Source organism: Pezoporus wallicus, unplaced genomic scaffold (assembly GCF_028554395.1).
Source record: "Pezoporus wallicus isolate ANWC-B61680 ecotype Strahan unplaced genomic scaffold, APGP_CSIRO_Pwel_v1 contig_6672, whole genome shotgun sequence".
NCBI lineage: Eukaryota > Metazoa > Chordata > Aves > Psittaciformes > Psittacidae > Pezoporus > Pezoporus wallicus.
Window position 1 is genome coordinate 30,204 of NW_026641070.1, and position 23,365 is coordinate 53,568.

Here is a 23,365-nt window from a genome sequence, read left to right on the forward strand (position 1 = left end):
AAAAAGTTGAGTCATACTATTACTGTTTTTACAATGAGTAGCTGTTATAACTGTGAGATGAGGCATATCTAAAGATTTACTTTTGATAAAGGTAGTTGTGCTTCATGTTGCAGTTCGCTCTGTGTTTGCTTGCTCACTTTTTCTATAGTAAGTTGTTTTGCAATCAGTCTGATCTTTGCTTTAAAAATATGCCTGGAATGCAGCTTGTAGAAAGCAATTTCCACACAAAGGCATGCCCCTGTCTAAGCATTGTCTTCCTCCATTATGCAAAATCTAACTTTTATCCAGAAGCTACATACATAATTTGGAAATTTAACTCATCCCTGGTATAGCACAAATAATATTTCAGGGTCCTGCACAGATTTACATAGAATCATAGAATCATAGAATAGTTAGGGTCGGAAAGGACCTTAATATCATCTAGTTCCAACCCCCCTGCCATGGGCAGGGACATATACAACTTTATGCATATACATACACATTTATATATTTATATATTTATACATATACAACTTTAAAAGAAGACAAGACGATGCCAGTGCTATTGAGAACTAAGTAATAAATTGGAGGTTTATTTTAAGCAGAAGTAACAATTATATTTACAGATGGAAGACTACTAGTGTGACAAAGCCCAGAATAGCAGAGGTTGGAAGGGACCTCTGGAGCCGTTTTGTTTTTCAGAAGCTTATTTCTGATAACATTCAACAGCTTTGACAGCTATTTCCATCTTAGGTGCTTTTCTCAAGTAAAATAGTTATTTGAGCCTATCATGACAAAAACTAAAATAATGTTAAGAAATATATTACCTTATTTTCTGGCAGAAAACCTGGCAGTGATAGGATGCCTTTCATGTCTGACTGCATCCAGGCGCAATTCTGATATTTGTCCTCCTGGCAAATCCTGTGATACAGGCTATGTGACTGACATCTCTGTGAAATATTTTCCTTAGGGGCAACTGTTCCAAGTAGTTTAAATGATTATATTTAATGTGATTTTCATTTTTAATAAACTGTTATTTTTGAAAGTTGAAACTAGACTATTGCAGAATGCTCAAATGTCGTTGGGATTGATATGTAGTTGAACTATTCTGTCTTTGAAGCAGTTAAAGTAAATACATAGACTTTCTGATGTAACCACTGAGCACTTTTCTAGTAGACAAGTACCCATAACCAGTCTGACCAAAACCCAAGAATTTGATTCTTCTATTTCCCAGGGTATCTAGATCTTGGGCAACATCCTTAGGGCATTCTGGACTCTGCTTTCCTACTGCACTTTAGACTGTTTTCTTCGGTTTCTTGCTTAAAAACAATAGTTCCTTAAAATCAGACCATGCTGTCTTTTTCTGATTGTTTGCTTGGTTCTTTAAAAAAAGTAATGTGTTTGTCTTTGGGGTTTTTTGTGTGATAAAGTTTTACCGTGTACTGCAGGGGAATCTCTGCTCTGGTGCCAGGAGCACCTCCTCCCCCTTCTTCTCTGACCTGGATGTCTGCAGGGCTGTTTCTCTCACCTATACTCACTCCTCTGTCCTGGCTGCTGCTGTGTGTTTTCTTCCCCTCCACTCCCTCTATGTTATCCCTGAGACGATACCCCCATCTTTGATGGGCTCAGCCTTGGCCAGCAGCAAGTCAGTCTTGGAGCTGACTGGCACTGGTTCTGTTGGACGCACAGGAAGCTCCTATCAGCTTTTCACAGAAGCCATCCCTGTAGCTCCCCCTGCTCCCAAAATCTTGCCACACAAACCCAATACACAAATACATTTTGATATTTTGATATTTTTTATATCGAGCTATTTGGTTTGATCTCACACATCTCTTCTGCTTGCACTCGGAATTAAGTTAAGAAGGATTGGAATTATTCTGTCCTGGTAGTCACTACAGGTAATGATCTCTCCTTGCGGTGTGTTGTACAAGAGTTATTCAACTTTTCCTTTCCCTTGCAGATAGCATCTGTTTCTTGCCCTACTCAGTCTGTATCATGTGGGCAAACGCATAAGGATGCCAATTTAATGTGTGTCAGACCCCTTGTTAGTACAGAAGCTTCTTTTGATTTTTTTGTATTTTGAAGCAGTTCTGTTACACTAAATTTAATTGGGTTTGTAGTAGAAAGGGCATGTAATAAGTGATTTCTTAATGAACTTGAGTTATGAACTGATGAAGACTGCAGCTAAGCAGGTTTAACTCAGTTTTAGATGGCTGAAAGAAGCAGATGAAATTGACAGGTTTTGCTGTTCTACTTTGGCCTGTTTCTACAAGTGAGAGATTTAATCTTGAGGCTTAGTTTCGCTTTCAAAAAGTAGCAATCATCAAACTAATTGAAAATTAAATAGTACCTATTGTTACTTACTCTTTTGAGACTCTAAATTCTGCTATAGTTCAAAACAAGTCCCTTGGCTCCTACAGAGTAAAAATTTTTTCATTTGTTGAAGTTCATCACATTTACCTTAAAGTAATCCAAAATATTATTTAATAACAATAACATACAGCCAGTCATGTTCATTTTTGTATCTAGTCATGAGATTGTTACCAAAAAAAAAACCCAAAGAGCAAAAACCCAAAACAAAACCTAAAACAAAACCCAAAACAAAAAAGACCCCAACAAACCCACAGCAAGAAACGAATATGGAACAGAAAAAAAAGAAAACAACCGTGAAAGAAGCAGCATACACTGTTGAATATGGGTATTCTGCATACAGATGCTGGAATACAGTGCTATATTCCCTGTAGGCACACACATCAGAGCATGTATATATCACACTTTATTCACACTTGGCCACATGGATTAACACTGACAGACACAGTACTCGTATGAGTACATACAGCACCCGTGGCCTCAGCCTGTTTCTCCTGTCTGGCTTTCCTCTCTGGTACGGAGATCTGTTAGTGGGAAATAATACATGGCCACTGTGAGTCCCCCCACAGCTGGGCTGAGACAGTCTTCCCAGTACGAGCTCCTGGATCTCAGTCTCCCCAGCTGCTGGCACCTGAGCCTATGAGCTCCTGAAGCTGCAGACCCACTCCAGTTGCTGGTGCTCAGACCTACGTACAGGCACAGTACAGACATGCAAGGGGTCTTACGTCAGCCGCCAGACCACATGGTCTTCCCAGAAATTGGCTGGGTCCTTCTCTCCCCTCCAGTAGCCACCTCCTCCAGGTGCCTCACCCTCTGAGATACACATGCCTTCCCACCTTGCTAGTTCCCAGGCTACTTCACCTACTCACCAGGCTGGATCTCTGGGAGCTCTCACATGTTTGCTTGCATGCCCACGCACTCAAGATACCACAGCATGGGCCCACAGCTCTCCAGGTCATGGTCTGACTCCAGCTGCTGCACTCAGACCCCATATAAACACATGCACAGAGAATGGAATCCGCAATCCAGGAAAATCATTAGAAGTTGAGTTTAACCAGGATACAGCACAGTTTACATGGTCAGGCAATCTGTCTAGCATAATGACCAGCCCTGGTTTGCATGCAACTAGTCCCTCTCATTCTTTTATTCCTATATTAGCACATACCATTTCCTCTCCAAACCATCATAATCCATCCCTTTCCCTGCTATAGAATTATGGATTTATTCCCCTAAATACTCCATAATCAGCCTTGTGCAATCCCAAAATGCTCTTTAGTAATTCTTTCCAACTTGTACCAAATTTACATCATATTTATTATCATGTTAACATAGGTATATTATTGCTGTAACTAGGCCTTTTTCAGTCAGCTGAAACCAATACTAGCAAACAGCCAATTTAATTTTCTTTTCTTTATTTGCTTTCTGAACAGACAAATCAGAATTATTATAATTTATTTCATTAAAATATTGTAACTACCAATTAGATGTAAAACTATGCATAGCTCATTTATTTGTTCAGCAAATGTAGATCTTTCTACCTTGCATTTTTGCAATACTTAATGCCCTGATTTTTACCATGGTTAAGAAAACAAGGTCACTAACATGAACAAGTTAAAGCAGTATATTAGAATTACATGCTTGAATGCATGAACTAAATATATTTTTAAAATGCTTGTAAAGCTGCATGTATAAATAAAACGATGTCATATAGAAGGTATACCTAGCTTGTGGGTGTTTGGATTTCCTCTTGAATCATATTTATTGTTCCATCTTCCATTAGGCCAGAATGAATGGGTATAAAGTGTGAAAGGTTTGTGGGTTTGTTTTGTGGTTTTGTTGTTGTTGTTGTGTTTTGTTTTGTTTTTTTTAATTCCCACCCCTTACATTGTTTTGATTTTTATCTTGATTTCAACAATAAAAATAGGTATTTTCCAGTGAACTTGCAGAATTTTTTGTATAGTTTCAGAGTTTGTAGGCAAAAGGAGACCTGGTTTAAATGGCCCTGGAAAACCACCAGGACAAATTACAGTGCAATGACATGGTTGGCCTTCTCTGCTTCATGCCTGCTATATATTGGCCATAGTGGGTATAATTGAACTCAGTTCTTGTTCTGCCTTGTTCGGTGGTAGTGGTGTCACAGAATTAAAGGTGTTGCATTACTCAGCTGTGAACTTCTTTGTTTTTATCCCTCTGCCCCTCACCTATGTTGATGTGCAAAGGCTCTTTGCATATATTCAGTGGGAGTTGCAGAGCATATGTTTTGTCTTATGCTAGTGCTTCATAAATGGATAAATTCCCCAGAGGACAAGTATCATTAACAGTCACACTATGAAATGAAAACATAGTGCTTCCCAGCAACAAAGCTGATTAATGTACACGGGATGACTTAAAAGGTGTGATAACAAATCCCCTTCTTTTGTGTATTTAGAGCATGTACACTATGCTTGTTTAGCTTTTGCTTATTTCCAGAACATAGAAGAAGGTTGTTTTATTGACTTGGTTTTCATTTTAAAAGAAAAAAAAAAAAAATCACAACACTTTTTCTATGCTAACTAAAACTATTCCGCTCAAGTTAAATATTTATTTGAGAATTCCTAGAAAGAGAAGAAAATAAGAAAGTTTCCGAGGCAAAACTGTGTTAATGGGTGCATTTCGCTTTAACTAAGAATCAGATCTCTGTTGTAGGGAGTTTCAAATCAAGTATGCTATTTTTAGCAAGTTATCAGAGAGGTTCAAGGAGGTATTATGTTTATTGATCATTATGTACCAGAAATTACCTATCTGTTGTGTTTGACTATCTTGAATTATTCAAGATTTAATGAACAGATAATAATGAAGTCAAACAATGAGTATGATAGAGGCTGCTGAAATAAATATGTACTAATAGAAAAACATGAGTGACAGAATGGAAAATGGACTGCTAGGTAAAGTAGTTCTTTCAATGATTTTTTGTAATTCAGTGAGTCTGTCTATAGATGCATATCTGTTCTTCCTGCACATTCTGCAAGACTTTAGAAATGGCGTTTGAAAAAAGTAAAAAGAATCTGTGGTGTTTCCTTGATGAATGGTACTTTCAATCAGGGGTTTAAATTAGAATCATAGAATCATAGAATAGTTAGGGTTGGAAAGGACCTTAGGATCATCTAGTTCCAACCCCCTGCTATGGGCAGGGACACCTCACACTAAACCATGCCACCCAAGGCTCTTTCCAGTCCAACCTTGAACACCACCAGGGATGGAGCATTCATAACCATCTTGGGCAGCCCATTCCAGTACCTCACCACCTTTACAGCAAAGAATTTCCTCCTTATATCCGATTTAAACTTCCCCTGTTTAAGTTTTAACCCATTACCCCTTGTCTTGTCACTACAGTCTCTAATGAAGAGTCCCTCCCCAGCATCCCTATAGGCCCCCTTCAGATACTGGAAGGCTGCTGTGGGGTCTCCACGCAGCCTTCTCTTCTCCAGGCTGAACAGCCCCAACTTTCTCAGCCTATCTTCATACGGGAGGTGCTTCAGTCCCCTGATCATCCACTGGACTTGTTCCAACAGTTCCATGTCCTTTTCATGTTGAGGACACCAGAACTGCACACAATACTTCAAGTGAGGTCTCACAAGAGCAGAGTAGAGTGCCAGGATCACCTCCTTCAAACTGCTGGTCATGCTCCTTTTGATGCAAAAAGGATATGGTTGGCTTTCTGGGCTGCAAGCGCACACTGAAGCTGGCTCATGTTCATTTTGTCATCAACCAACACCCCAAAGTCCTTCTCTGCAGGGCTGCTCTGAATCTCTTCTCTGCCCAACCTGTAGCTGTGCCTGGGATTGCTCCAACCCAGGTGTAGGACCTTGCACTTGGCATGGTTAAACTTCATGAGGTTCATGACACCTCACACGTGTGACAAGGACCCTCTGGATGGCATTCCTGCCCTCCAGGGTATCAACTGAACCACACAGTGTGGTGTCATCAGCAAACTTGCTGAGGGCGCACTCAAGCCCACTGTCCATGTCAGCGACAAAGATGTTGAACAACACTGGTCCCAACACCGATCCCTGAGGGACAGCACATTGAGCCATTGACCACAACGCTTTGTGTGTGGCCATCCAGCCAGTTCTTTATCCACCGAGTGGTCCATCCATCGAATTGATGTCTCTCCAATTTAGAGACAAGGGTGTTGTGTGGGACAGTGTTGAACGCTTGGCACAATTCCAGGTAGATGACATCAACTGCTCTACCCCTGTCCATCAGTTCTGTAGCCCCATCATAGAAGGCCACCAAATTGGTCAGGCAGGATTTCCCCTTAGTGAAGCCATGCTGGCTGTCACCAAGCACCTTGTTGATTTTCATGTGCCTTAGCATGCCTTCCAGGAGAATCTGCTCCAAGATTTCGCCAGGCATGGAGGTGAGACTAACTGGTCTGTAGTTCCCTGGGTCATCCATTTTCCCGTTCTTGAAAGTGGGGGTTTTATTTCTCTTTTTCCGGTCATGGGAAACTTCACCTGACTGCCATGATTTTTCAAATATGGTGGCCAGTGGCTTAGCAATTTCATTTGCCAGTTCCTTCAGGACCCGCGTATGGATTTCATCAGGTCCCATGTGCTTGTGTGTGTTCAGGTTGTTATGATGGTCTTGAACTAGATCCTCTCCTACAGTGGGCGCAAGGTCTTCATTCTCACAGTCCCTGCATCTGCCTTCCAAGACTTGGGTGGTGTAGTCAGAGCCTTTGCCAGTGAAGACTGAGGCAAAGAAGTCATTCAGAACCTCAGCCTTCTCCAAATCCACGGTAGTCAGTTCTCCTGATAGCTTCAGGAGAGAGCCTTCATTGTCCCTAGTGTGTCTTTTATTTGCCACATACCTATAGAATCCCTTCCTGTTATCCTTAACATCCCTATCCAAGTTTAATTCTAACTGGGCCTTAGCTTTCCGAACCTGGTCCCTAGCTTCTCTGACAACATCCCTGTATTCTTCCCAGGCTGCCTGTCCTTGCTATTTTTTTAGAAAGTAATCCAGTCGATATGGAGAAATCAATGAGTAGATAATCCATCATCTCTCTTGATCATTCTCTTCTGTGGTTATCATGACCACTGTTAAATTATGTAGCCCTGTCTTCTTACTTGTATTAGTCTTGTTTGAGCTTTCTATGTCCAATAGTGACCTTATGATTTCCCTCAACAGAGTAAAATGCTTTTTGTTAACCTTAAAATTCCCCTTTTGAAGCGCCAAGTCATCTCCTAGTTTCCTAGATAATCTAATGAGGTTGAGGTCTTTAACTCTCTCGTTGGAAGAAATTTTCACCAGCTACTGCATTTTTATTGTTAGTGCTGTTTGAAGCATCCAGTGACCACTTACTTCATTCTAGCTGTCTTAAGATATTTAACTAACACTGCACTGCTAAAACTACATTTAACTTTTTCCCCATGTATTTGTATTTTTTCCTACTGCTAACCCTTATAAAATGAATTAGCTAAGTCATGTTAAACTACATGACATATCTTAGGGGCATAAATCATTGTTCTTAACTCTGTACACCTGTCATGGCTGCTGTAGGTAGACTTCGGTTGTTCATTTATCTTGTTTCTTCGTTTGTTTTTTATTCTTTCATATTGTTTTTCCTCACTTTCATACTGTAATTGCAGGTTTCCCCACATCCTATCATACAATTTGCAAATCATTTATTTTGAGAGTCTTTTATTTTGACTTGTTTAGATTTGGGTGCATGAAGCAGTTTTCCCAGAGTTTTTGTTTGGTATAATTGATTTACATTTCAAGGACACTTACTCAGCTGTGTGGTAAAATCTGCACAAGTCTACAACATGATAAGTTCTCAGAGACTGTTTATGAGCTATCAAAAAAATATTATTTTGGCGTAAACTTCATAAGTAACCGTTGATTGGGAATAGCTCCTGTTTTGGGAATTCACTTTAACCATCCTTTCCAGTCTGATTTTCAGTCTCTGTCAAAACCTGAGTCCTTTAACGTATCTTTGTCTTAATGTATTTTTGTCGTGGTTTAAACCCAGCCAGTAACTCAGCACCACACAGCCGTTCACTCATTATCCCAGGTGGGATGGGGAAGAGAATTGAAAGAATGTAAACTGCATAAGTTGAGATAAGAACAGTTTAATATCTAAAGCACAATATAATACTAGTAATAATAATGATAAGGGAAATAACAACAGGAAAGATATAAAAGTAAAAGGGGAAAGGGAAAAAAAAAAAAAAGAAGAAGAAAAAAGCCCCAACACCAGCAGTGATGCCCAGTGCAGTTGCCCACCGCCTGCTGACCTATACCCAGCCCAACCCAAGCAGCGATCTGGGTCTTCCGGTTAACTCCCCCCAGTTTACATACTGGGCATGATTTGCTGTGATATGCAATACCCCTTTGGCTAGTGTGGGTCAGCTGTCCTGTCTCTGCTCCCTTCTGGCTTTTCATGCCCATCCTCACTGTCAGAGCACGAGACTGAGAAAGCCCTTGATTGGGCTGAGCATTACTTAGCAACAACTAAAATATCAGCACTGTTTTCAGGCTAAAGCCAAAACACCAACTACTAGGAAGCAAGTTAACTCTATCCCAGCCAAAATCAGGACAATTTTACATTGGCATCTAAGAATATAAAATACCCAACAGCATTAAGCGCTGGCCTGTATTTTCTCATTTTTAAATTTATGTTGTTTGGTCAAAAAAGGAGATTAATAAAAAAAAACAAACAAAAGCAAAAACAAAAGAAAAAAAACACTATGATAAGAAAATAAATATTTGACATCTTGTCTTCCAGTGCATTTAATATATATTTATCCTTTCTGGAAAAAGCTTTTTTTTTTTGTTTGTTTGTTTTTTTTAATGTACACTTTTTTCCCTGTACTAAAATTAGAACATACCATTTATTAGCTTAGTAATAGTCTATACCTTGTTGTAAGGGAAGAGCATGAGAAAGCATTCAGACTGTTTCCTTATGAATGTGACATGTACATCCTCTAGGAGCCAGCTGCTTAAAGTAGCTGCTCCTGTGATGTCTCTTTAACATTCATAATTAATTTGGCTAATATATAATGAACAGCAGATCGTTAAGATAAAACTATATGTGTTCCTCCCATTTGTAGAGATTTGAAACTTTTCCAGTTTTTCACATTAGAAATAATCTTTGGATTTATTATTAAAACTGCCATCTCAAAAGCAACATGCATTCCTGAGGTTGGCCATCTTGTCTATTTTGATGTCATTGATAGTCTTTCTGTTTTCTCAAAATCTGAAGCAAAGCCCAGAAGTTGACTTAGAATGCCAAAAGGAAAATGCATGTATCTAAAAGAACTAATTAATCTATGACTCTATGATTCTATTCTAACTACACTTAACCAAGAATATAGAAGAATTGGACCCTAGGATAAAGCTCTCAAGACTTAGTACAAAGTTTAGGTAGAATTTCTCAGTGCCAACAGAGTGACATGTTTAACAAAGACTCAGATTACATACAGATTTTCCTTAACACGAAGGCTTTCTATTAAAAAGTGTTAGCACTAAGCCACCATAAAGGAGCATATTATTATGAGGCCTTGATTTTTTTGGCATTGTCAGAAGAAACAAAGAGCTCAGTACAAACAGATCAGTAAAAGTGAAAGCTTGTACTTTTTTTTCAGCCAAGTTGCCACAGGTAATACTTCCTTCTTGAGTGTCTAATAAAGTTTCTGTGTTGCTAAGAAGGCTCAGGCATAGCTCCTTTGTGATGTCAGTACTAAGCAGATGCTGATCTTGTAACACCCATTAATTCTTTGACAGTTGTTTGGCATGGAGTTATCTTCTCTGCAAATAAAAGATGAAATTGGAATATTTGAAAGTAAGTAACATTCTTCCAGACTTGGTAGCTACTCTTTGTCAAAAATTGTATTAAGCTTCCTCAATGCCTGGCTCTTCCACAGTCCTTGTTTGAAGGCATCACTCTCCCAGGGCTGCCTAACTTCTAAACCGGTTGTTTTCTATGCTGTTCTATTATGACACTGATGCATCATCAATGAACTTTGTATTTTCCAATGCAAAAATATGCATTTGGAAAAAGTTGACAAAACTGTAGGTTTCACTGATTTTTAAACTAACTTGTAGCAATACAGAGAGGGAACAGCAGAATTTGGACATGAGAATTTTAAATAACAGAATACACACAAGTGATGGAGTATGGAAGGTTGAATGTATACAGGTTTCAGGGAAATATGTATAACCTACGTGCAATCACGGTGTCAGTTAAACCCCTTATTTTATATTTGGCACTGATTGAAAACCTTTACGTGGTCAGTTTTTACATGGGAAGAAATTAGAGACATCAAATAGCAGGCTGTCGAGTTTTACCCCACTTGAAGTTTCTTCATTATCTACAATGAAAGAGAAGAGTTCATTTAAGTTCATCTGTGTTATGAATAACAGTCAAATGATCAGTGGAAGAGCTGTGTTTCAGAGATGTTTTCTGTCCAGACAACACATCTAATTTTTCTACAAAACCTGAAAACACAGTCACAATACTGACTTGAGAATAGGATTTTCTGATGAACATTTTGATCATCCCACTGAGTGGCACTATGGAGATGTTAATGGAGAAAAGCCATAAATCAGCTTTTGACACTATAGTTGAAAGACTGTATTTGAACTAGTTTTCAGATCAGGAACTAAGTGGATCTCATTTTGTGATTTATCTTTTAGAGACAATCCCTCCATACTACTATTTAGTATGCTCTGTGATAGTTATATTTGTAGTGCAAACTGTGCTGATACTACTTCCAGAACCGTGGAGGAGATCTGCAGGCATTGAAGACTTGATGCCTGCTGAACTTGTTTTATTATGATATATCATATATTGATAGCACAAAGGAGCTAAGACAATCCATCAGGGCAAGGGGCCAGCTAAGTGACATAGCGAAGGTTAATGGAAAACAAATGGCTGTGCTTTTTTTTAAACTTGCAGATCCTGTGTCAGCTTATACACAGGGAATGAGAAAGATTTGTGTAAAAATGTATTGTGACACCAATTTATCTTGGGGCTGTATCATTTATTCACTGGTACTGCATGCAGAGATTTCCAGCACAGGGAGCAGGTGGAAGGTCTGATAGTGACAGGGACTGCTTTGCTGGATTGATGGAACAAGAAAGCCAACTGATCATGAATTTACAGCTTTTACAGGTAGCCATACAGTCAAAACATCCATGCCCACTGTGGAGCTTTATGGAGTTTTAATACTGATTTGTAAGGAAGATTTTGAAAGCTGATAGTGAGAGAAACATTGGGATATTGTATTATACTAAATAACCTTCAGGCAGGGAATACAAGAAGCAGCAGAAGGTTGGATTATTTCAGCGAGTCAGCTTAGACTAGAGTTTAAAAGGATCCTTCTAGGTTATTGAGCCTGGGGCCTTGTTTTAGCAAAGAATTTATTATAAAATTCCCTTCACAAAATGAAGTGAATGGTAAGATTAAGAATGGTTGTTTTTTCCTATTCTCATAAATACTAAACTTTTAGAAAGAATTCGTGGTACAACAGACCATAGTGAGGCAGAAGAAAACCTCAAGATAGCTAATGATCTATTTACTGGTCCCACATGGCTTGAGTAATTAGAAATAAAGTTTTAATACGTAAGCAGAATCTGGAGAGAATATTGATATTGCCAAATGTGGAAATGTAGGTTATTTCTTCCAGGGACAAAAAATGGTAGTAGTCCTGCAGTTGTGTCTTTGGAGGAGAACACAGAAAGAGTGAGGCACTAGGGCAAAGCAAACAGGGCATTCAATTGGACTCTGCAGTCTGAATTAAGAAAATAGTTTGTTTCAAAACAGGAGTGCTCAACCTGAAGAAAATCTAAGCAATCAAACTAAAGCAAAAAGAAATTGATGATCTCTGCAGTGAGATAAATTTGCTAATTCCCTTCAATAATGAAATAATAATCCTATGAATACTATTGCAAATACATCACTGTTTCTTACTGAACTCTGCCAAATATCTAAAGCTGAGTGTTATAAAGTGTTATATTTCTCTTCTATTCCCCTCAATGTGCAACATACGTTTTGTTTTGTTTTGGTTTGGTTTTTTTTTTCCTGTACATTAACAAAAGGACAAAACCATTCACATGCGTTCCTTAAAGTGACACTGGTCTTCAGGCTAGACCTGAGAGGCCCTACATGTAATCACCAGGTACTGGGCAATATGCTGTCCCTCTTGACCTTCAAATATCTGTATATCTGTTCTTGGGAAAAATCTGCAGTGAAAGGCAGCCAGGAGCTGAACTCAGCAGAGCATCACCAGAAGCAGCTTGAGGAAGTGCCAGCAGATGATGTCAGAATATTTCAGCTTTGGGTGGTAGCCAGTATTAGAGGCCTTGCAGGTTATTTCATGCAGGAAGAAAAACTGGCAAGAAAAAAAATGTTAATGTCATCCAAGATGAGGACTGTTACAAAGAATGTTCTAGGAACAAACAGCCAGTGTTAGAGTAACATAAGGGTATTCTCAAGGCCTAAACGTATTAGATCTAGAAAAGGCTAAATTAGATCAATCATAACACTGTGTTAACTGAGACATGTTTCTATTCTGGTATCTTAACTGGCTTCAATATGACTTGTGTACTGTACACCATTTACCTGTTTGCACACATGCAATTAAATGTAGGTGTAATCAATTAATTTCATATGCTAGCAATCCTAGAAAAAACTACCATGATCATAGCCACTTATTGTTTCTCAGCCAAATTACATCTGGTTATGGGTTATTATTACAAAATAAAAAAAAATAGGTTTAAAATGGGTCTTGGTAATCTAACCCTATATCATAGAGGAGCCAAATATATTTGACTGTAGTTTTCAGACCTTAATTTAACATGTTATTTAAAACTTACAATGACTAAAATTCCACAGTTTCTCTGGGTAATTTATTCCAGGGCTTCATCACTCTTATTGTTAAAAAGACTTCCTTGTGTAACCAAAGTTTCCCTTGCTACAGATCGAGATTGTAAGTTCTTGATCTACCCCCAGTGGAATTGCAGAAGGTATCTTTCTTCTTTGCAGTTCCCTTTTTTATGTTTAAAGTTTATCGTAACTCCTCAAAGCTCTCTGTAGATTGATTTATTTCTCAGTTATTCCCTACAGATAAGGAATTTTTCACTTTTCCATATTTTTCTTCTTACCAATTTCTATCTTGTATCTCCTAAGCAAAAGTATAAAACCAGAGTAAGACTGCAAATACTTGGTGCCAAAGACTACCTGCTACCTGTTAATTTATGGATGTGTAGGAAGTACATGTAACTTTTTTAATTTATTTTTTTTTGTCTTTATTTAGTATTTTATTTTTCTTCTGATGACAGAAGGGAAGACAGACATATTAGTTTTTCCTTATCGTCCCAGCAGGCAACACGCACTGAGAAAACTGAAACTCTGCATCTTACAGGAAACAGAGCTGTCAGCACTCTATAGGGCCTCTCTCAGTGTATTTTCAAATATAACTTCAAATAAGAAGTAATTGGTCTGAGGAATACAAGAACGTAATAACCCACAGTAAGAAGTAGCCCATAACATGTTAATAAAAGTCGCAGAAAAATGTATAACTTCCCTTGAAATTATACTTGAAGAAATTGTATATATTAAAAAAAAAAAAAATAGGTTAATTTGCAAATTCCTCTTGTTTGGTATCAGTGGTTCAGGCAAAAACATCTTCCAGTGCCAGAGAAAAATTATAAACACATTAAATTCTGACAAGGCTTTATGTAGATTTCAGACAGGTTTTTTTCTGTTTTCAAGGTGCATATATAATTTGTTTAAAGACTGTTTTCTCTTCTTCAAATCAAACAAAAAAAACCCAGTGGAACTAAATGGACTCATGAAGAATGAAAATGAAAGATTTATCAAAGATCAAGATTTAAATAGCTGAGTTTACTGTTGGTAAGATGCAGATTCTGCCAGGATTCGTATTTTGTATATTTTTGTGTGCTTTGCACAGCTCTTTGCACCTGTGAAATATATCTTTTTAAAATATGAATGGGCAGAGAATATTTGTAAGACTTTTTCATGCTTTTATTTAGTCTTACGTAATTGTTAAAAACAGTTTAAAACTATCATGAAAAAGGCAAGCCTTCACATTTCATTTTCTTGAGCAATTGGGAGTATACCTGAGATTGGCCAGTTTCAGAGAACCATCCTGGGAAACAAAACTGTGGAAAATAAAAATAATTCTAAAACATTCATTGTTGTATGAATTCTAGGAAACCATCCCTCTGTAATGAACTGCTGTGTATGTTTTTGCAGTAGTAACAGCAGTAGAGCAATTCTTCTGTGAGTTACTCTCCTGTAGAAATAAATATGATCAGAATAAAATGGAGAAAATTTTCCTTCTGAACTGTCTAGAGGCAGGAATGTAGAGAAGGCATAATATATTGAAGTGCCTTATGGCTCCACAAAATAAAGCTGATAGTACTAATGTCTGTTTTCACTTTCAAAAAAAAAAAAAAAAAATATTTTGACATTTTTAGGGTGTATTTAAGGTGCATTATTTCTAGAAATCCACACTAGAAATATGTGATTTTTATAAACATTTTTTATATTCCCAGTTCTCTGAGACAAAGAAGAAGAAAAGGATGACTATGTATATTTGGGTGTGATTCACTCCTACTGAAAATATGCTGATTAATAGATTATTAAAGTCATAAAATATCACAATTCAGTTTGAACACAAGCAGTGCATCTCCAAATCTTCTCCATAATGATAAACATTCATTAAGTTACTTAGATCTCATTGTAGTAAAGGACTCACTGAAAAGTATGTAGGGAAAAATGTAATTTTCTCCTCTTTTTGCTGTATTTCTAATCTACCATTATATAGTTGATTGAAAATGGAAAAAAAAATCATTCAGGTCACTCTTGCAATATATTAGTTTGAGAAGATCAATTATTCTGTGAGTATTCTTTGAGCTAAGAAAACATTGTAATGCTTGCAATGTGCAATATAGTAATTTGCTTAAAAATAACAACAACAGGGAAGTGTGTAGTCTGCCTGGAGCCTGGATCAGGGATATCACTAGGGCGCTCCCCAACCTGGTGCACCCGACAGACTACTACCCGCTGCTCATCTTCCAGACAGGTGAGGGGGAAGCTGCTTCCTGCAGTCTGAGGGGGATGAAGAAAGACTACAGGGCCTTGGGGCAGATGGTGAAAGAGTCTGGGGCTCAAGTGATCTTCTCCTCACTCCTTCCATCTTCCACTGGTGATGTGGGACGGAATGGGAAAATTCAGTCCATAAACGATTGGCTTCGAGACTGGTGCTACAGGCAGGGCTTTGGATTCTTTGATAACAGCTGGTTTTATAGGGCACCAGTCTGAACAATGACAAGTGAGAAAGGTTTGTCTCACAGAGGCAAAAGGATGCTGGGGCACGAATTAGCAGGGCTCATTTGGAGAGCTTTAAACTACATTCGAAGGGGGATGGGGTTGTAGCTGGGCTTGCCCCAGTGGGGCAGCACTCCAGAATTGATGAGGACTGGGAGGCCTCCTATAATCCTAGGGTGAAATCGGTGTGCTCAGCTCGCTCCCTGGAATGTCTGTACACCAATGCGCGCAGCATGGGAAATAAGCAGGAGGAGTTGGAAACCTGTGTTAAGTCAGGAGACTATGATCTGGTGGCAATTACAGAGACGTGGTGGGACAGCTCACATGACTGGAATATAGTCATGGAGGGCTATGTCCTTTTCAGGAAAGACAGGCCAGCCAGGAAGGGTGGTGGGGTTGCTCTTTATGTGCGGGAGCAACTACAATGCACCGAGTTCTGTCCAGGGACAGATGACGAGCGAGTTGAGAGTCTGTGGGTGAGAATTAAGGGGCAGGCTGGCAGGGACGATACTGTTGTGGGTGTCTGTTACAGACCACCAGATCAGGGTGAGGAAGTTGACAAGGCCTTCTACAGGCAGCTGAGAGCGGCCTCACAGTCACAGGCCGTGGTCGTCGTGGGGGATTTTAACTTCCCTGATGTTTGCTGGAAGGACCACTCGGCAACACAGCCACAGTCCAGGAGGTTCCTCCAGTGTATGGATGATAACTTCCTCCCGCAAATGGTGGATGAGCCAACCAGGAGGAGAGCGCTGCTGGATCTCATCCTCACTAACAAGGAGGGTCTGGTCGAAGCAGTAAGGGTTGAGGGCTGCCTTGGTTGCAGCGACCATGAGATGGTGGAATTCAGGATCTTGTGTGGTAGGACCAGTAGAATAGCAAGTAGAATTGCAACCCTGGACTTTAGCAGGGCAAACTTTGGCCTTTTCAAGCAATTGCTAGGGGAAATCCCATGGGCAAGGCTGCTTGAAGGTAAAGGGGCCCAAGATAGTTGGTTGGCATTCAAGGACTGCTTTTTTCTGAGCTCAAGATCGGAGCATCCTGACACGTAGGAAGTCAAGGAAGAGGGCCAGGAGACCTGCATGGCTAAATAGGGGATTGCTGGGTATGCTCAAGTGGAAGAGGAGAGTTTACAGGTCATGGAAGGAGGGGCTGGCCACTTGGGAGGAATATAAGGCTGCTGCTAGAGGATGTAGGAAGGCAGCTAGGATGACTAAGGCCTCCTTAGAATTAAAACTGGCAAGAGGGGTCAAGGACAGCAAAAAGAGCTTTTTCAAATACATGGCAGATAAAACTAACACCAGAGGCAATGTAGGCCCACTGATGAATGGGATGGGTGCCCTGGTGACAGAAGATACAGAGATGGCAGAGTTACTGAATGCCTTCTTTGTCTCTGTCTACTCTGCTGCAGGCAGTCCTGAAGAGCCCTGTACCCCTGAGACCTCAGATGAAGTCAGGTCAACGGAGCGGTTTGCCTTAGTCGATGAGGAATGGGTTAGAGACCAGTTGAGCAATCTGGACCTCCATAAATCCATGGGTCCAGATGGGATGCACCCACGGGTGCTGAGAGAACTGGCGGAAGTCATTGCTAGACCACTCTCCATCATCTTTACCAAGTCTTGGGAAACGGGAGAGGTGCCTGAGGACTGGAGGAAAGCAAATGTCACTCCAGTCTTCAAAAAGGGCAAGAAGGAGGACCCTGGTAACTATAGACCAGTCAGCCTCACCTCCATCCCTGGGAAAGTGATGGAACACCTTATCCTTGGTGCCATCTTAAGGCATATCAAGGATAAGAGCATTATGGGGGGCAGTCAACATGGCTTCACCAAGGGGAAATCATGCTTGACCAATCTCTTAGCCTTTTATGAGGAAATAACACGGTGGATGGATGATGGCAGAGCAGTGGATGTGGTCTACCTTGACTTCAGCAAAGCATTTGACACAGCCTTCCACAGCATCCTCACAGCTAAAATGAGGAAGTGTGGTCTGGATGATCAGGTAGTGAGGTGGACTGCGAACTGGTTGAAGGAGAGAAGCCAGAGAGTTGTAGTCTATGGGGCGGAGTCTAGTTGGAGGCCTGTAACTAGTGGAGTGCCTCAAGGGTCAGTACTGGGACCGGTATTATTTAATATATTCATCAATGATTTAGATGAGGGAATTGAGTGTACTATCAGCAAGTTTGCTGATGACACTAAGCTGGGAGGAGTGGCTGATACGCCAGAAGGCTGTGCTGCCATCCAGCGAGACCTGGACAGGCTGGAGAGTTGGGCAGGGAATAACTTGATGAAATACAACAAGGTAAAGTGTAGAGTCCTGCATCTGGGCAGGAACAACCCCAGGTTCCAGTATAGGTTGGGGAACGACCTGTTAGAGAGCAGTGTAGGGGAGAGGGACCTGGGGGTCCTAGTGGATGACAGGATGACCATGAGCCAACACTGTGCCCTTGTGGCCAAGAAGGCCAATGGCATCCTGGGGTGTATTAGAAGGGGGTGGTTAGTAGGTCGAGAGAGGTCCTCCTTCCCCTCTACTCTGCCCTGGTGAGACCGCATCTGGAATATTGTGTCCAGTTCTGGGCCCCTCAGTTCAAGAAGTACAGGGACCTGCTGGAGAGAGTCCAGTGCAGGGCAACAAAGATGATTAAGGGAGTGGAGCATCTCCCTTATGCGGAAAGACTGAGGGAGCTGGGTCTCATAGTTTAGAGAAGAGGAGACTGAGGGGTGACCTTATTAGTGTATATAAATATATAAAGGGGGAGTGTCACGAGGATGGAGCCAGGCTCTACTCAGTGGCAAACAATGATAGGACAAGGGGTAATGGGTACAAACTGGAACACAAGAGGTTCCACTTAAACTTGAGAAGAAACTTCTTCTCAGTGAGGGTGACAGAACACTGGAACAGGCTGCCCAGGGAGGGTGTGGAGTCTCCTTCCCTGGAGACATTCAAAACTTGCCTGGACACATTCCTGTGTAACATTATCTAGGTGTTCCTGCTCCGGCAGGGGGATTGGACTAGATGATCTTTTGAGGTCCTTCCAATCTCTAGCATACTGTGATACTGTAACAGCAACAACAAAGTTAAAACATTAGATCATAGGTGATTTTAGTTAACAGTATTTTTTCATAATAAATTTGGGCTAGGCATATAAACATTCTGTGGAAAAGATGTATTCTACCAGATATACACAAGTATACCTGAAATTAGAGTCTGACAACCATAACCAAATTATTTCAGTGAGATGCTAATAACTCAAAGTGTGTTAGAAATCTTAGAATAAAACTATAATCTTACTGAATGTTAAGAAAAGTCTTACACCTCTCCTGTTCTAATTAAGTAATCTGAAAAAGCTAAAATGAAGTCTAATATTTATGCAAATTGAATTTGAATATAAACCAGTGAGTGTCATAACCTGATATTTCAAGGAAGATCTAAAAATCAGAACAGAAATCCCCATGGAACTACATGGAACTGGGGATTGTCTGACTATGCAGACTGACAGCTTGCAAAAGCACGAAGCGAAACTGTGCTGAGAGGTTAGTACTACCGTGGCGTGCACGTAATGTGTCTTGAAGTGTAAAGGCAGCATGAAAGTTCAGCACCAACAGTTCTCCGCGTGAGACAGTTTCAAACTGTGAGTGATAGTCATGTTCTGTAAGAAGACCTGAAGCTTCTGCCCAGAAAGATAGTACTCATCAAGACCACAAACAGCTGTTTTGTTTGCAAGAGCAGGGAAAAAAAGCAAACACAACTTCCAAAAGAAAGTAATCTTTGGTGTACAATAGAGGTATATTTACTATGATTATAACAGTCATAGAATCATAGAATCATAGAATAGTTAGGGTTGGAAAGGACCTTAAGATCATCAAGTTCCAACCCCCCTGCCATGGGCAGGGACAGTACAGGTCATAGTCTGTTAATGTAATATGAACAGGAAGAAGAGTCATTCTTTTGTACCAAATACCTGCTGAATTGATTTTGGCCTCTTTCCTCAACCCACAAAGACAGACTTTGGGAAGCATAAGAATAGTTGTGAACATTGATTCCTAAAAGATCGCTAATCCCATGCCTGTCTCCAGCCATGGCCTGAAGCAGATTTGCATATTTCTTGTATGCACATTAGCCAGTGGAGTTTTACAACTTGAAAATTTTTCTGTAACTTTCATGATCCTTTCAAATAATGCCAGGCGTATATTCTTTTCATGGCTGAGTTTAATTCAGTTACAGCAAAAAGCTAAGAAATGCCATCAGTGCCTTCCAGTAGGCTGATAAGATTGTCTTGTACATCCAGTGCTCAGCCCTGCCCTTGTCCCTGAATGGGTATCTCATCTTCCAAAGTCTTGAAGTTATGATTAACAGAAAAGGTGAAGTGAGTTAATTCAGTTAACTTAACTGAATATTTAATATAAGACAGCAGAAAGCTGTGCGAATTTCAAAAGTAATCATTTAAAAGCTGGAAAGTGCTGTTCATAGCTGACATTATTAACGTAAACTCATTCTTCTTTTTTGTGATATTAAATAGCAAATAATCTTTGAAATCAGGAAAACTTTTCTGATAAAAAACAATCATGAATTAGAAAAGGAGTATCTCAGAAAAGGTATTCAAATGGGATTTAAATGGTTATAAAATGTGCAATTTAGAGTACTTTTTTAATGTTACAGAAGGGGTTGAACTGATTGAATCAAACCACAGTGCTCAGTGGTCTCTATTTCTCTTTCAGAGGATGAACAGGTTGTATTTTAAAGACTATACTTTCTTCATACTTTTTAAAAATAGAAGAAAACACTATGCAGGCCACAAGCAAAACCTCACACACATAAGTGTAAAGAGGCAGAAGTCTGGTATTTCTCTCTCAAACTGTCCCATTTGTGGATCCCTGTGTCTCATGGGTACCTACATCTGGCTGTCACCAGACATAAAAGCTTACATCACCTTAATGTTACTAAAATGTAGGGATCTAGCCTGAGCAAGATGCTTCTGTTATATTTTATGGAGAGGAAAAGGCATCCGTAGAATATGATTCATTGTGCCTGTTTTAGAAGGGGATAAATTGTCCCCTTGAGGTAGCTATTTCTCTTCATAAAACATACATTTTAGATGACTGATCTTAAGTATTATGAATCCCTTATCTAATATTCTTGCAGAGAGATACAGAATGCCTTTTTCTTGACATGTGAAAAAACTCCAAGGATGGAAACTGCAGGACCTGTTTTGAAGCTTGAATGTTTTAATAGTAAAGAGGTTTTTCGTAGATCAAATCAGAACCTCTCTTATTTCAGTTTATGTCCTCTGTTTTTCAAATAAAGCTGATGGGTATCATTTTTCTCCATTCCCAAGAAGCATGATTCAAGTTTGTCTATCAAATACATTCAAGAGTGAACTCCCACAAGGAATTTGACTCATGATTGCCACTTTCACCCTAAAGTAGGGTCACAGGACAGTGATAAAATCATAAAGTAATTTGGTTGGAAAAGATCATCAAGTCCAGCCGTTACCCCAGGACTGCCAAGACTACCACTAAACCATATCACTGAGGCCCTCATCTACATGGTTTTTGAACACTTCCCTGGGCAGCCCATTCCAAAACCTGATTAACCTCTCTGTGAAGAATTTTTTTCCTAATTTCCAGTCTAAACCTCCTCTGATGCAACTTGAGGACATTACTTCTTGTCCTATTGCTTGATACTCGGGAGAAGAGACTGACCCCCACCTCACTGCAGCCTCCTTTCAGGCAGTTGTACAGAGTGATAAGGTCCCCTCTGAGCCTTCTCTCCCCCAGACTAAACAGCTCCAGGCCCAACAAAGAGAAGGAGAGTGTAGTTCTTCTTTCTATCCTCTGTATAATAACTCGATGGGTTTATCACTCATCTGTGAATGTAAGTAGCATGGATTTTTAATCCTTCAAAAACTCTTGCATGTTTTGCATGCAGCACAAATACTAATAATCTGTGAAATTCATGCTGGTGAGGGACCACAACTCCAGGCAGTATCCCAAGTATTCATTATACGAGTTGTTCTTTTTCCATTAAATACAGAGTAATTTTAACAGACTGGTTATGCAGCCTAAGAAAACAGAACATAAGGTGGCACTTGATGGAAATTTTAGTACCTAAGTATAGAAAGTAACCCTAAGAAAACCATATCTATGAGGTTTACCCTTCTAGAAGCCCTTGGGAATATTAGCCTTACTAATCATCTAGTTGTCTAGTCATCTAAGACTCCATATAATGTTTTACTGTCTTAAAAGAAAACAGACGCACTGCTATCAAATCCATTTCATCCTATGCTGCTACAGTTCTGTTTCAATCATCTTTCATCATTTAAACACCTGTTTTCCAGGTTTAGACGTAAATGTCTGCACTTGCAACATACATAGCACCAAAAAAAAAAATAAATAAGAAAAATGTACTTTCTGCAGTCCTTGCTCAGTTTCAGCACTTAGGAAATGCCTGTTTCATTCTGAGGTTGCAAAAGCAGCAGAAGTCCAATATAGAAACAAATGCAATGAAATAATGATTTTGAATGCAGTCTTAAAAGGCATTTTGTCTTGCTGTTCCTACCACTTCACTTCTTAGAAATATTTGCATATAGATCAGTGTATGGTGGATAATCACAAAATTTACCCCACACCTAGAAAGTATAACCGATAATTTGTGATATTCATTTGTATATTTATATAGTATGAAGTGCAAATCACTACCATCTTAAAAATGCTTGAGTTGATTCTTTGTTTCTGTTTGGATCTAGAATAAATGGTTGCATTTTAAGATTATTAACCACTCCAAGCTTTAGAAAAAAAAAAGTATTTCATATGAAAGAGGAAAGAATTACTGCTTTTTCACTAGCTATTTAGCTGTTATTATTGTTTATTTGCACAATAGTTTTGAATTGTCCAGACTTGTTTCACAATTATTTTCTACTTCTGATTTTTTTTCAGTTGATCAAGTTGTTTCAAAGCCACAGAACGAATAAATTTCCTATGAATGTGTCCTATATTTTTACCCTTTTCTCCAACCATTACAATTAAAAATCTACCCCATATGTTCCTTAATGTATAACTGCTCTACTTTCTTCTCATGTATTTTCCTACTTTGCTCCTTATCCCTCCTATGGTGCCCTAACTATTTAGTAGGGATAGTCTGGAAGTTTATCAGCCATTCAGCTGGCTAATCAGAGAATACAGATTTTAAACCTCTTATGCATCTGTTCTCTCTCACAAAACTGTTTCCCATTTGAAAGCATTTATTCTCTTTCTAATTCTGTTGAAATTGCCCTGTAGATTCAAAAGGAGTTAGGTGAGCTGAAGAATGTAGCATAGTATATTATATCCTTAATTTCCTTAGAAAGCTGAACTAAAACCATGTCTTCTATTAGGAGTGAAACAAAAGCAGTTGTGAAAACTGCATTTAAATGTTGTGGTCCTCTAATTTGTGTAGATAATGTAAAATATTTAAGAAATAAATTAAAAAAATAAAGTAAGATTTTGCAATATGCATCACAAACGTAGGAAATCCACACACGTAATGAGGAAAGGGGTTTTTGTTTTCTTTGACCCTAAGGAAACTTGAATTTGAAATACCGCAAAGATAATGTCTGTTTAAAAAAGACACCTTGAAATGTGATAAACGATTGTATTTTTATAAAAATGTATTTGGATTATCACAGAAACTATAGTTATTTCA

At 39.3% G+C, this 23,365-nt stretch overlaps 1 protein-coding gene across 1 annotated transcript in view; it reads left to right on the plus strand.

The window, feature by feature from the left end:
• Window positions 1-23,365, plus strand: part of LOC130606014 (CUB and sushi domain-containing protein 1) — a gene marked incomplete at its 5' end in the record, with an annotated part of 426,016 nt that overhangs the window by 215 nt on the left and 402,436 nt on the right. The window lies entirely within an intron of this gene.